Source organism: Misgurnus anguillicaudatus, chromosome 8 (assembly GCF_027580225.2).
Source record: "Misgurnus anguillicaudatus chromosome 8, ASM2758022v2, whole genome shotgun sequence".
NCBI classification, from domain to species: Eukaryota; Metazoa; Chordata; class Actinopteri; order Cypriniformes; family Cobitidae; genus Misgurnus; species Misgurnus anguillicaudatus.
The window spans coordinates 2,422,473-2,438,564 of NC_073344.2; the positions used below are offsets into that span (position 1 = coordinate 2,422,473).

Consider the following 16,092-nt stretch of genomic DNA (forward strand, 5'->3'; position numbering starts at 1 on the left):
AAAAAAGCATTTAAGGGCGGTTTCCTGGACAGGGAATAGCTTAAACCAGGATTAGGCCTTAGTTTAATTAGGAAATATAACAAGGTTTAACAAACATGCCTTACTAAAAACATTACTTGTGTGCATTTTGAGGCAAAACAAAGGGCACTGATGTATTTTAAGATATGTCAGCGCAAGTTGTTTTCAGTTTTGACAGCTCTTACATTTATTTTAGTCTAGGACTAGTCTAATCCCTGTCCGGGAAACCGCCCCAAAATGTTTTGTCCAAAGGCCCATGTAATGTTTAGTAAGACACTTAATATACAACACTTGTTTTGTATCTCAGTAATTTGTATTTATTTCTCAGATGATTCTTCATTGTTACATTGTTACATTGAAGTCAGGCAATGACAGGAAGGATGGCTGGGGATTCCAAGATCTGATAAAAATACTTGGACTACTCATGGGACCAAAGAACTGTAAGCAGAATAATTTGGAGTACAGTTTTCAAATGAAAGGACGTTGGTCACCTCAGCAAATACAGTAAATGACTTTTATTAGACAGAAATCTTTCTTTTGAAACCCATATCTCACATCAAAAAAGCAGCCTTCTTCCAGCAGAACATATCAACCGTCTCCGATGTGAAGAATCTTGTTCATGCATTTATGACATCTAGATTAGATTACTGGGTGGTTGTCCTGCATCCTTAATTAATAGGCTACAATTAGTGCAAAATCCCAGCTGCTAGAGTTCTGACAAGGTCACGCAAGTTCATATAACCCCAAATTTAGCATCTCTACAATAGTTACCAGTTAAATTCTGTATCGATTACAAAATATTGCTACTCACTTATAAAGTCCCAAATGGTTTAGCTCCTACAGACAGAACTTCTAGTATGCTACAAACAATCATGCTCCTCAATATCTCAAAACTCCAGACTTTTAGTAGTTCATAGGATAGCAAAATCTACCAAAGCAGGGCAAGTTTTTTTCCACCTATGGAAACGTCTCGGTTACGGATGTAACTCTCGTTCCCTGAAGGAGGGAACGGAGACGTCACGTCATGACCGACGAATTGGGAACTCGCTTAGAGAGACCAATCTGCTTCGAATACTACTAAAACGCCAATGAACTTGGCATTGAGATATTTGCATAATGCTGGCGCCGCCCCGCCAGGTGCGTATATAAGGAGCACGTGCAAATAGGGAAATCAGCTTCTGTTCGCTGAGAAAGCCGGATAGGTGACCGGCCGTAACAGCAGGTGGCAGCACCTGTGGCGACGGGACGTGGCGTCTCCGTTCCCTCCTTCAGGGAACGAGGGTTACATCCGTAACCGAGACGTTCCCTTTCAGTCGGTCACTACGACGTCACGTCGTGACTGACGAATTGGGAATCCCTATCAAAACGCCACTAGGGGCTGACCTCTTCCAGTGTCTGCAAAAAGCCCTCCAAATCCCCTTATGTTCCTTTAACCCCACAGTAGTGCCAACGACTGGGAAGCGCCCTACCAGAGCGGGATAGGAACGCTGCGGAAGCCACCGCCCCTCTTAAGGGCTAATGGTGGGCGAAAGTCAACCGTAGTTGAGGTAAAATGACAGCCGTGGCTGTGTAAGCAAAGCAGTGCTCTGCTAAGGGAAACGTGGGCTGGTAGGATTAACCCCACGGAATAATACTCACAAAGGAACCCGTTGGGACACAATGTGGAGCCCAAGCCAAACACGTAGGTTCGTAAGAATACAGCTAGTGAAAGGCTGACAGCCAATGCTCCGCAACAAAGGCTGCCAAGGCAGCGGAGGAAGACCAATTCAAACCATTACGCATTTTTGCTCTGATGGCCTTCCATACTGAAACTCAATTTGGAGCCTCAGTCGGAGGCTGCAAGCCGACTTGCGAGTCTGCTCTCCGTGCCCTCCCTGGTGAAGAAAGAACACGAGAGGATACAGGCTCGATAGAAAAACATTGTAAAATCTAATGAACGTATTAGGTGTCGCCCAACCAGCAGCTCTGCAGATGTCTGTTAGCGAGGAACCACGAGCGATTGCCCAAAATGAGGCAACACCCTGTGTGGAGTGCGCTCTCAAATAAAGGGGCAAGAATACCCTGAAGATTATAAGCCAGGGCGATAGTATCAACTATCCAATGAGACATCCTCTGCTTAGTGACAGCTTTCCCTTTCTGCTGGCCACCATAACAAACAATGAGCTGGTCTGAGGTCCTGAGGCTTTGCGTGCGATCCACGTAGAGTCGCATAGCGCGTACGGGGCACAACAAAGCCACGGTTGGGTCTGCGTCCCCCGGGGCAGCGCTTGCAAGCTCACCACCTTATCTCTGAAGGGAGTGGTGGGAACTTTGGGCACGTAGCCTGGTCTGGGTCTCAATGTTACACTCGAGACAGCAGGGCCAAACTAAAAGCACGAATCGTCAACAGAGAATGCATGTAAATTAGTGATCGACCGATATATCGGCCGGCCGATACATCGGGCCGATTTTAGCAGGTTTTAGGTGTATCAGCATCGGCCGATTCGCGGCTTGCGTTCGCCGATAGTTTTTCCCCGGCATTAATTACAGACAGGCGCCCACAGGCAGCTCTGTGTTGCTGGAGGCTGCCTGCAGCCCGTGCATTGCCCCTCCCCCCACTAGCAGAGCGGAGCGCTCCAAGCCTGTGCTGGTAAGTTTTAAACTTCAAAGCATCTTTTAACTGTTTGACTGAAATATTGCCATATACTTTGAAAGTGTTAACACGTTGCTCTATATGTGCGTGCAATCATAGCTAAGAAAGTTTGGTGGTCCTAATGGAGAACGCGAATGCCTATAAAACTGCTTGCCATTGTATTTAGGGAGCTTCAAATAGCTTTTAGGCTAACCGTATGCATACGGCAGCTGTTACGAACACTGGTCATAGGATTAAATAATGCTGACGTTGTTCCGTGATTTCGTGGTATTTATAGGAGTTTTATTCAGCGACCACCAGTCTGACGTTTGAACGCGACGCGTGCTCATAATGCCGCAAGCGAACGCAGGTCATCAGCCGAACAGCTGATCATAGCTGGACAGGATGGGTTTTTAATTCTCATCTCCATAAATATATGTAGTAGTAAAAGGCTAAAAATCAATATCCATTGCTGATAGTTTCTCGTCATTGTGGAGAGCGCAGTTCATGGTTGCATACGTTTATGGTTGTTAACGCGGAGTTTCGCGGAATTTTCGTCAGCGAAAAAAATTAAGAAATTCGACCCAAAGCACTTAGTTCCAAACAGTTCCCACATGACTTTTATGTGACCGGAGAAGTGTTTTTTTGTAAGTTTTGTCAACATTTCCGTTCACTGGGAGCGCAAAGATACATGCACTCTCTCATCCATGTCTCACTGCACCTCTCCCACGTGCACGCGCTTTACCGAAGTCCGTACACAAATCCTCATGTATTTGTTCAGTTTTATGCGTTTTAAGCGAGCTGAGGCAAACTAACTATCCCTCGCATTTATTATAGGGCAAGAGGGTGTGTGAGGTACAGAAGTGGGGCAATTGGCATGTTATTCAGAATTCTTTTTAAGTTGTTTTTTGATCAGTATTGCTGTTTACATTTTCCTTGTCTTCTTATTAAAGACATTTGCTCTACAAGAGATTAAGTTAAGTGCACTAAAACTTAGACCTAAGCATTAAATAGGTTGTAAATAGTTAGTTATTTTCATGAATACAGTAAAGTGTTCCCCTTGTTATGCTGCTTGGTTGCTGCTACTGTGTGCAATGGTGTAATTATTATTTTATTTATGTATTTTAAGCAGCACTGAATTTTCTTACTTGCTCTACCTTTTTTACTCTTTGTTAAATATAGTTCAGTAAATGTTCCTTTTTTAAATTAAGAGTTGTAACATTTGGTTTTATCATTGTGTCATTTTTATGATATAAACTGAATGAGAAAAAACAGTATCGGCTCCAAATATCGGCTAAAGAAAATCGGCAGCCTGTATCGGTCATCGGCTAAGGCTGATGGAAAAAAATCGGTATCGGCATCGGCACAAAAAAATCCATATCGGTCGATCCCTAATGTAAATCCCCTACTCTCTTCATGGAGGCCAATGCTAGCAGGGTCAGAGTTTTCATTGATAAAACACTTCAGACTCGCAGACTGCAAAGGCTAAAATAGGAGACCTGAAGGCTTCAGCACCATGGACAGGTCTCAGGAGGAAAGAGGGAGGGCGCGAGGGGTTTTGCCTGCGAGCGCCTCTTAAAATGTAATAATTAAATCATGCTGGCCAACTGATCTGCCGTAGATAAGTGAGTGATGAGCAGAAATAGCGGCGATATCAACTTTAATGGCGGAGGGACAGCCTACCATCTAACCCATGTTAAAGATATAAAAGCATAATGTTAAAGGGCATTCTCTGGGGTCCTCGCGTAGCGAAGAGCACCGGGTGACGAAAAGGTTTCATTAAGCGCGTAAGCCCGTCCTGTGGACGGTGCTCGAACCGCGTCGATGGTGTTAGATACCGCTTGCGATAAATCACCTAAACCTTGCGCGCGCTCAACGACCATACATGGAGATCCACAGGTCGGGGCGCGAGTGCCAAATGTGCGCCTTCCTTGAGAAAGAAAGTCCTTCCTCAGGGGAATCCGCCAGGGAGGGCTGTCGCGAGGAGCATTAACTATGAAAACCAATTCTTGGTCGTCCAGTACGGACGATTAATAAAAGGCTCTCCTCGTCCTGCCTGACTTTGCACAGTGTCTGCGCAATAAAGCTCACTGGAAGGAATGCGTATTTACGCACCCCCCGCGGCCAGCTGTGTGCCAACGCATCCACGCCGAGGCTGCCCTCGGTTAGTGAATAAAATAGGCGACAGTGGGTATCGTCCGGCGACGCAAACAGATCTATCTACGCACAACCGAACTTCTTCCAAATTAGCTGGACCGTCTGGGGGTGGAGTCGCCATTCGCCGAGGCGCGCAGCTCGGGAACGCGTCTGCCGCTGAATTGAGCGAACCCGGGATGTAAATGGCACGAAGGGACCTCAGATGCTTCTGACTCCAAAGGAGGAGATGACGAGCAAGATGCGACGAGTGACGAGAGCGCAAAACCGCCTTAACGGTAAATAACGCAACAGTCGCAATGTTATCGGTGTCGACTAATACATCCTTCCCTCGCATCTCCATAGCGGAGCGTACAAGTCCCTGATATACAGCGCACCGCTCGCGGCAGTTGGGGTGCTATGCACACCCCAGAGACTGCAAGCCCGTCATACGTGGCAGATCAACCCGTGCTTAGAGCATCGTATGCTACCGAATGGCAGGAGACCCCTCAGAGGCATCTCTTGCTATCAGAAATGCTGGGTCTACTACGGGGAAAATTTAAATGACACGCAGGTGTAGTGTTTACACAATGTATGCTGGTGCGCCACGCTCTCCTCGAGACTCGATCGTAAAGCCAACGCTGAAGCGGTCTCATATGACGCAGCTCGAGCAGTGTCACAGCCGCAGCATGCTGTCATATGTCCAGGAGCTTCTGAAATTGTTTCAGAGGGACCGCGTACTTCCCTCGAATTAAACCGAGGCAAGTCAGAACTGACTAGTTACGCGCTCTTGTAAAACACGCCAATTAGTCGATCGAGTCTAATTCCATACTGAGAAAAAGGATCCTCTGCACGGGGCAAAGTTGCTCTTTCCCAGTCGACCTGATGACTTAACGAGCGAGATGCCGAAGCATTAACTCTCTGTGTTCGCGCACGTCTGCCAAGAACGGGCTATTATAAGTCAACGTAAATAAAAGCAGAATGCGAACAACGCTCTCTCTCTGATATTTTACTGCCGTGACTAGCACTTTCATGGAGACACGGAGAGAGAGCCACAGCTCGAATGGTGTACTTAATATTAATATGCCCACCCCACGACGCAGAGCGAAAAAACGGTCTAAGGCGAGGGGAGATGGACACAAAAAGTACACGTCTTACAGGTCTAAGGCTGCAAACCGATCTGAATATTGAAATACGAGCCTCTGCGTTATCATCCAAAAAAAGACCACCTTTGTAGAGCCGGAGCGTAAATCAAATCGATCGTAACCCACCGCGTATTTTGGGTACTATGAGATAAAGGCAGGAAAACCCTATCATCATATCATCATCTCGGTAAGAGGGACCGGCTCGATACATCCTTCGCCAGCAGGATATCGACTTATGCACGCAGTACATGTGCATCGGACACTTTCACTATAGTGAAACGAAAGCCCGAGAATTTTGGGGTTGTGCCGGTAATTGTATTTCGTAACCGAGGCGGATCGTGCGTAAAACCCACCGAACGGGCTGGGAACTGAAGCCAAGCACCCAGGCACCGTACGAGGAGAATTAACGACACTACCGAAGTACCCGCGGTGGGGCAGCGAAGCGAGACAGGTGAGACTGCCGGTGCGTCTGCTGAGACAGCATAAGCATCTACAGTATGTGTGTGTGACACTGACCTGAGCCCGCTGAAGGTGACGGTCGTCTGGTCTCCTCTGCGGAGAGCACAGACTCCGATGAGGGTGCTGGTGGTCCGGTCTCCTCAGTGGAGGGTTCGAACTCCTCAGAACACCCGCTGGCGATAGAGGAGAGGTAGGGTGAGCTGGTGTGTGCCCGCTCACGGCTCTCTCGATCCTCTGGAGACCTGGAGAGGGAAGAGGAATGCACTCTATGTGTGGTTAAGTGGGTACCGGCTAAACAGCCAGTGGAACATATGCAAACCAAGAATTTTCCACCCGACCCTCTATCGGGGGAAGGAGCGAATCACCGTCTCCTGAAGAGTGATCCTCTGCCAATCCGGGTCGCCCGTTTACTGGCCACTTAAACTCCCGATTTCACGGGAAGCAGCTAAGCGGGCGGTGCGAGCTGCTGACGACCGGTTCCCCCGCGCTGCCGAGATGGGGTCCGAGGAGGGGAACGGAGGTGGTCGCCGCAGGACGCCGACGGCGAGAGGCAGACTGAGGAGCCGGCGTGGTGGTTTTTACCAAGGGCAGCTCTCCTTCGCCGGGGCCTGACCTAAGAGATCGCCTCAGTCTGCGCAGCGGAGCTGTACGACTCCACGGCCTCGCCGAAGAGGCCGGTCTGTGAGACAGGAGCATTCAAGAAGTTGTTCTCGCCTGCGTCCGTCAGCCAGACACAGCCAAAGGTGGCGATCTTGAACCACTGTGGTGGACATCGCACGACTGCCACGGCGGCGTCAGCACTGCAAAGGCGCGGACAGCATTCCCGTAGAAACGTCAGTCGTCTCCGCAATCCAAGAGGGTTATGCTCTCACAGAGAGAACAAAAACTCTCCACGAACGCAGCCTCAGAGTGCTTGATGCCCAAGCATGAAGACAGCGCTCGTGACCGTAACTGGAACCCTTATACCTTTCGCATCCAAGATCGCACGGACGAAAAGCAATCCTGAAAAGGACGCTGATCTCCGAATATACGAGAGAGTGGCTGTCTTTAAAAAGACACAGAGCTCTCACGTATTACTCTGTAGGGAAATCACTCTTTAGGTGCTCAGCTGATGATGCGCACAGGGAAAGGCAACGCACACACTAAACTCAAAACAAAAAATATGCAGAGCAGTGGAATACTGCGAGCGTCCGCTGTGTTAGTACTGCTTGTCAATCAACTTCAGCAACCGTTCCCAGAAGAGCAGAAAGTAGCTTCTCAGTAGCAGATAATGCCGGCTTTCGAAGCGATAAAAAGCTGATTTCCCTATTTGCACGTGCTCCTTATATACGCACCTGGCGGAGCGGCACCAGCATTATGCAAATATCTCAATGCCAAGTTCATTGGCGTTTTAGTAGTATTCGAAGCAGATTGGTCTCTCTAAGCGAGTTCCCAATTCGTCGGTCACGACGTGACGTCGTAGTGACCGACTGAAAGGGAACTGTGGAACAGCCTTACTGACACTGTTCAGACACTCCCTCCCAGTTTAAATCTAGCCTTAAGACACCTCTTCAGTGTGCATAAACATAATTTCATCCTGTAACTTTGCATTAAGTTTATAAATAACTTTTTTTAAATTATCCTTAACCTAAAAAGCTCTAAACAGAAGCTATGGTAATTTTCTCTATTTGCTTTTTTTTAAAACTTCAGATTACACCAACTCCAGTCTGGATCCTGTCTCTATCAGATGACCCTACACATAAGGAAAGTTGACATCGGCCATCACGAGGGCTTCAAAACTGTTCAAAGCGCTATACAAATAAATGTGAACAAAATTGAATTGTTTGAAGTCAACAGCAGAGATGAGGATGCCACACAATGCATCCTCTCCACAACAGATCTTGCATTACAAAGTGATATTGACATCTTTCTTGGCCTCTCTGATTACAATCCTCCCAATCATTCCTGCAACACAAGAAGCACAAATTACTTTTATGTCACAAATCACAGTATGTCATTAAAGTCTGGTCTACTTGCTACTTTTAAAAGATCTTCGTATCAAAATTTCTTAAATACTGGATTTTATTAATTAATTTTGTTTAGTTACCAATATATTTATTTACATTTGCACATTTTTTCATATTCATTCATTTTATCCTAAACTATTTTGCTTGTTGTTTCATTACTGCAGATTATTTATGTTGGGTGATGCATTGTCTTCATAAGTAGATATAGGTATATCAGTGGTCTCCTCCTGCTAAAGATTTTTGATAATGTCATAAGACAAAGTAGCATTGTGTAATACTTTATATGTTGTTAAAAATATGGGTAACACTTTACAATAAGGTTCATTAGTTTACAACATTAATTAACATGAACTAATAATGAACTGCACTTATACAGCATTTATTCATCTTTGTTCATGTTAATTTTAACAATTACTAATACTTTTATTAAAATTTTGTTAATGTTAGTTAATGCACTGTGAACTAACATGGACAAGCAAATAAAGCTTTATTTATATTAACTAACGTTAACAAAGATTAATAAATACTGTAACAAATGTATTGCTCAGGGTTTGTTCATGTTGGTTGATACATTGACTAATGTTAACTAATGAACCTTGTTGTAAAGTGTTACCAAAATATGTTACAAGACGAGTCAGACAGACCATTGACAGTGCAGCTAAGATTATTCAATCAACCATTTTTATTTTATTCTTTATCATTTTGTCCCCTGCCTGATGCTCTCATCTCTGTCTACCTTGTGGTTGAGTAAAAGCATTAACTCACCACAGAGTTGTCTATCTTTAAGCAATGGACAAAGTCATTTTCCTGACTAAGAGAGGTCTAGTGAAACTAAGAACTAGTGAACTGGACTTGCTCCTTGTATCGGTTTAATCTTACATTTTTGGCATAGTCATATTTGGATCTATCAATGTCATTAAATGCCCACCCGATCTTACTCTATTATATGTCATAACTGCTATGCTAGAATTAATTGTATAAAATAATTGGATAATTTATCATTTCTGTTAAAAAAAAAATACTAATTTAGTAGTTAATTACGCAAAAATATTCAGCCTGCAACAGGAAACTTGCACGATTGCGTCACATCATGAGTACATTTTATGTCCGTATGCAGTAAGTGATTAACTTACTAATAAAAGCGTGGTATTAATATCTGTGTAAGACTTAGCGTTAGCTGGATAAAGCAAACTCTGGACGCAATAGCCTCCGGAAGCTAATGCTAATAACTAACGTTGCATATTTAGATAAGAGAGATTAAAACATATGGATGGTTAAACACAAGATATTCATTTTAATACACATTCCACAGAGTTTATGACATTAAGTGATATTTCGTACCTTACAAACAATATGCCGCTCTCCATAGCACAGCATCGCTCTCCTTGTTCTACAGGCAGACTTCCGTGGTGGGCGTGGCCAAATGGTGACAGTAGTGGCCAATAGAAACGGGTCTTTCATTCAACTAGGTTGATCCCGCCCACTGAGATGCTTGTAACTTGCATCCCAAACTTTTTGACTCAAAAGCAAAGATTTTTGATCCGCAAACAAAAACAGCGTAGCAGAGAGCAAAATGTAGAAAAATTCATATTGCAAAAAATTTGGTTAACAATTCCTGTATTTTGTAACTAAAATAATTTTAAGATAACATTTTTTAAATGCGAATTAATTTTTTTTACAACAATTTAATAGTTTTGCTCTCAAATACTGTATGTTTGATTAAATAATTTAGACACAAAATTCAGCCCATACATGGGCGGGGCCACGTTCCTATTGGCCAGTCGGGTGAGCATCGTCTTGTCTTGGGAATCGAACTGAATCATTACACCGTTGTTCGGTTCACCTAGATAGATGCCGTCTCTGATTTTAGTTGAGCACGGACACTCTAATGTTTGAGTAAGATGATGACACACGACTCGATGGATAGCTGGATGAGCAAGTTCACAGCACTAAAGATTAAACATTAAAAAATGAAATGGTACTCTTATTCATGAATGAATATGTATTATATTATTAGCTTGCTAATCGCTAATTAGCCATCATGCTAGGTAAACTTGCAAACTCACCTGGTTTACTATTTTAAATCAAATGCCAAATTAACGTTTTGGTTCACTCCTTATTTAGTGAGTAGTGATCTAGTTTCTACTTTTGCACTTGCTAGCCTCAAAGCACCTGAAGAGTAACTGCTTGTTCATCATATACAACCTCCTGTACAACTTTCAACCAACATTAGTGTGCATGGAGGAAGTACAGAAAAATAAGGGACGCCTAGCTGCCGCAACGCGGGGGGCCACACACGTCGGGGCTACGGTGACCACAGTCCCGATGGTGTACGTGCCAGTGGTGGTATATCATAACTTAAAATATGTTTTCATAAAAATATTAACATTGATACCAATAGACATTATAATAAGATAGCTGCTATTGAAATCAGTGTGAACAGATGCACTCAGTCTCTCAATATCACAACTTAAGTGGTCATATTGAATACACAGCTATGACAATAATAAATAGGGCAACAAATTAATAATAATAATAATAATAATTTGTTACACTTATTTAGCGCTTTTCTGCAACACTCAAAGCGCTTTACATATGAAAGGGGGAATCTCCTCAACCACCACCACAAAAAATAAGCTTTGGAGGAACTTGTGAGATGTGAACCATATTTTTATAAACTTATTAAATTAACAGATCCATAACTTAGTGATTATAGATTAAACAAATGCTTTGATACTCAAAAAAGTATTGGGGAAAAAAATACTCGAGTCTCACGCATTCACAGTGAGACACACGCATTTCAGTTCACATGGTCACACGCCACACCTTGTATTTCTCACGCTGAGATTGAGAAGACTTAACTTTTCCTGCTACAATTAATGGACGAGGCGCAGGAAGGTTCTCTGTCAAGTTCATAGCTGTCTCGAATGTTTCTTGCCCTCCTCTGATGTCATTCACTTGAACTTGATTTATTCAAAAACTCCCCAACTGCTTTGCAATCAGAAGCTTAAGCTTACCTGAAACTATAAAGAAAATAGACGCTTTCTGAAATTATAAGTGTAATTCTTGTCACTTTGTTGTCACCAAGATGCTGTTTCAAAACGCTGACTACCAAATGAACCGTCGAGACGGCGTCCCGCCCTCCTCTGACTCTGATTGGCCGTGATTCACGGCCCATGTACCTGTACCAAAACCAATCAAACCAACGATGGCAGTAAGTATTACCCAGTCAGGGGCAGAATAGGACGTGTCTTCACACAATTTGGGTGGGGTGATTTGCATGGGATGCATAATGTTGACCTACACTAAAACAAAACACATCTAATGTTGTCCTTAACACATCAATGTGTTATGTTTGGACCAACACTGGGTGTGTTAATTTTAACACATTATTTTGTGTTAAACTATTCAACACATTATGTGTTATTTTGTGTTGATTTTGAGTTCATGTAAATAAAACACTAAATGTGTTGTCCTTATAAGAAAGATGTCTTCATTTAACAAATTCGTTTTAAGCAGTGTTGTATAAAGTACTAGAAAGCAATACTTGAGTAAAAGTACAAGTATTGTACTAGAAAAAGACTTTGGTAGAAGTGAAAGTTGTCTTTTAAAATATTACTCAAGTAAAAGTCTTAAAGTATCTGATTTATACTGTAGTTAAGTATCAAAAGTAATTTTCTGATATTTAATGTAGGCTACTTAAGTATTTGAAGTAAAAGTACAAAGTTTTTTTTTTTTTTAAGCAAGCGGTTAGAACTTTGATTGTGAACTTTATTATAGTAAAGCATATTCAGGGTTCCCATTATCTTCTTAATCTCAATCATCAAATAAAAATCTGTCTTTTCCAGGACTTTTCAGGCACAATTCTCTTAAGTTCAAAGAGCAAACAGCATATTTTTAGAGCTGACATCAAATAAAAAAGCAGAAATTTTACTTTTGTATGAACTTCAGGTAAAAATGAAAAATACATAATAACTTATTTCTTTCAAAACATGAGCATATTTTTGAAAAAAGTGGAGTATCCCTTTAAGTTAGCTGCTCTACTAAGAAAAAAATTGCCAACTCGTTGTGTGGCAATGAAAGCACTGTGACTTTGATCAACAATGCAAGCGTACATTCACAATGTATAACCTTAGCACAACATTATCCTATAGCCACTGAGTTTTGAGTTAATTAACATAAAAGGAAATCTCAAGTTTGACAAAACGTATGCCGCTTTTGAAGATGTGAATACAGTCCTTAACACTTTCTTTCTAACCTGCCACTGATTAACATAGCAGTTTTTTTTTTAATTCTCAATCTAACATTAGCCTACCGGAGGCAGTTATGCTATAATGTTACCATAAACAGTTAAGCGTGTTTCAGTTGAGAGTTCTCTGTGAATTAAATAAATCCGTTGGAAAATCAGCGGTGTAACGTTGACGTTTATTAAACGTGCGCCTAGCCATCACATTAGACTGATAATTATCTAATACGGCTTATGATAACTAATGTTTAATCACATTGACATTGTGGCTTTACTTAATAACTATTATTTTGAAGTACCTTGATGTGATTCTTCAGGTTGGAAGGGGAGTTTTTAAATGACAAAATGTAAGTGATTTTCGGTAGGCATAAGAGGCATTTTATTCAGTAATCGGGAATCTTTAATTCCAATGTACAAAAACATTTCTTACAAATACGGCCACGGATGTATAACGTTAGCTTTCTCACCCTGTTCATCGTCGGGGTGGTCGATTACGATAACGGGAGGTCCTCCAGTAGGTGCTTTCATTGCAGTTACAGTTGTGCTTCCTCATCCTTTAACAACACTACGCTAAAATAGAGTGTGCGTGAAATAGAGTGTGCGGAGCGTGCGTAAATCAATCTAGAAGCACTGATTCCCAAAACCTCCTTTTTGAGGTCGCACACATTTCTTGATTTTATTTTGTAGTAACGAGTAACGAATATGCTTAGTGGAAATATATCGGAGTAAAAGTATACATTTTATCTAGAAAAAGTAGTGGAGTAAAAGTGAAAGTTGACATAAATTTAAATAGCGAAGTAAAGTACAGATACGTGAAATTTCTACTTAAGTACAGTAACAAAGTATTTTTACTTCGTTACATTACAACACTGGTTTTAAGAGCGTATGTAAAATACGGGACGATTCCGTGTTTCACGGGACGGGTGGCATTGCCACCTTCCATGCACACTAACGTTGGTTGAAAGTTGTACAGGAGGTTGTATATGATGAACAAGCAGTTACTCTTCAGGTGCTTTGAGGCTAGCAAGTGCAAAGGTAGAAACTAGATCACTACTCACTAAATAAGGAGTGAATCAAAACATTCATTTGGCATTTGATTTAAAATAGTATAAACCAGGTGAGTTTGCAAGTTTACCTAGCATGATGGCTAATTAGCGATTAGCAAGCTAATAATATAATACACATTCATTCATGAATAAGAGTACCATTTCATTTTTTTAATGTTTAATCTTCAGTGCTGTGAACTTGCTCAGCCAGCTAACCATCGAGTTGTGTGTCATCATCTTACTCAAACATTAGAGTGTCCGTGCTCAACTAAAAGCAGAGACGGCATCTATCTAGGTGAACCGAACAACGGTGCAACGACCCAGCCCGACTCCCAAGACAAGACGACGCCCACCCGACCGCCCAACAGGAACGCGGCCCCGCCCATGACACAATTTTCAAAGAGAAAGCAAAATCCTGACACGAGAGCAAGAAAAGCATTTTGGTAGAAACACTTTTTTTTAGAGAAAATGTTTTCACACTAATAGCAAACAATATATACTTGAGAGTTTTTCTCAGAAATAATTCAAAAAATTTCAAATTTATATTTTTTATGTTCTACCACGAGAAAACACCTTCTCTCAAAACTTTTTTTTAGTCTCAAATATTTGTATTTTTTTTTTGCTATTGGTATGAAAACTGTTTCTCTCAAATATTCTTTTTTTTCTCATGAAATGCTTCTTTGCTAGTGATAACTTTTTCTTTCAAATAGTTTTATTTCTCTCAGATCATTTAATTTATCGCGAGGAAACTTAATAGAAGACTAGAAACGTGTTAAGGACTAAAGTATGTATGCCACTCATCTAATTACAGTATGTTTACTGGACAACACTGGATATAACTCATTGTATAGTTTAATACATTTATGTATTTTCATTACACAAATGAAACCTTATTATATGATTGTTTTAGCTGCTGACCAGCATAGGGAATCTCTATGACGCTCTTTATAAAATATTTGGGGTCAACCTCTGGCACAGATTTAAAGTTGAAACTTATCAAATCCTATCAGAGGTCCAGAATGTCATTGAAACACACCAGTGGCTTTGCTGTCATCAGTATTAAACATGTTACCCCTCAAAGTATCCTCCCCGCAGAGCCCCCCCACATAACAAATCCCAATTTAACCCCTGCATATATATTTAATTTAAATACTACTAAGTCTTAAAGTTAACCAGCTAAAGGGGAAAATTATACCACCATAAAAATTGGCCATAAATTTGAGAACACTTCATCTTCAATTGCATGCTCAAGTTTATTTCCACCAGTAAAATGCTAATTTGTAGGCCTCTCAAGGGTTGGTTTGATAAGGCTGGAAGAGAATCATCACCATTCATTGAGTGAGAACCCTTTTGCCTCGTGATTCCCTTTCTTTGTCTATTTTTCTAATTTCCCTTTTTGTCTCTGTCAACACCCACACTTTCATCAGTATACATTTTCTGTATGCATGTGTTAAAAGGAGCTTTATGTAGCTTATTTATAAAAAATCTTTAAGATAGAGTTTTCATTTTGTATATTTATAAGCCAACTATAATGTAAGAAAAAATAAGAAAGAATGACACCTTGACTGTCCTCCACGGTTGTCTCTATCAGCCTGTAGGCTCTAGTGTGTGTGGAGGAATTGGCTCGAAAATTCAAAATGTGATGGCATGTGCATGCTCGTCTACTTGGGCATTCCATATAGGCTACATGCGTACGGCAGCCATTAGTAAACAACTGCAATCGCTAGCATGTTTCAAATGGACTCTGCAGACGGAAAGAAGGGACCAACCTTCAGCACAATCCAGACACCCACGGAAACTCCTCGTAAGAAAAAAAAGTCTTTATCTAGTGCGGCCAAAACAGAGCGTGACCGGCGTCGGGGCAAAGACGAGAGTAAACATTGGATTGGCATTTGATTCTTGGAGGGAGCTCCGGTCAGTGATGGGTATGAAAACAGACCCCGAGCTGGCTTTCTTTTTATTGCAAAGGTAAGACATAGTTACAGGCCATTTGTAATATATTATTTTATTGTTTTTGTGGTGTAATGCTAACGATAGCACGCTTGCCAAATGTGGATGCTAGGTAACTTAGCCAGCCACAGGACCGTTTCAAAAGTTACTGTCTAAGGGGCTTTTTACACCTGCTCACTTCATGCGTTTTCTCTGATCGGATAGCTATCCGATCGTTGAAAGACCAGATGTAAATGCCCTCCAAAACATTTTAAAGACGGATTTAAATCCGATCGCTCAAACTACTTCAGGAGGTGGTCTGGGACACATTTCAGATGAAACTGGACAAGTGTAAATACATCTGGTTGATGAAACCACATCTTTCAGCGCATAACTCCTCCCAAATGTAAGCACGTCACCCAGAAGTTAGCCGTCAAAGAGGCAAACAAACAAAGACGACACGCTTGTTGCTTTATGGAGCGACGACAGTGGGTAAAAA

At 41.9% G+C, this 16,092-nt stretch overlaps 1 long non-coding RNA gene across 1 annotated transcript; it reads left to right on the plus strand.

The window, feature by feature from the left end:
* Positions 1-421: 421 nt before the first annotated feature.
* Positions 422-9,309, plus strand: LOC129451016 (uncharacterized). The gene is made up of 2 exons (XR_012370683.1): positions 422-522; positions 8,056-9,309. It is a non-coding gene; the product is annotated as an uncharacterized lncRNA (long non-coding RNA).
* The last annotated feature ends 6,783 nt before the right edge of the window (positions 9,310-16,092 follow it).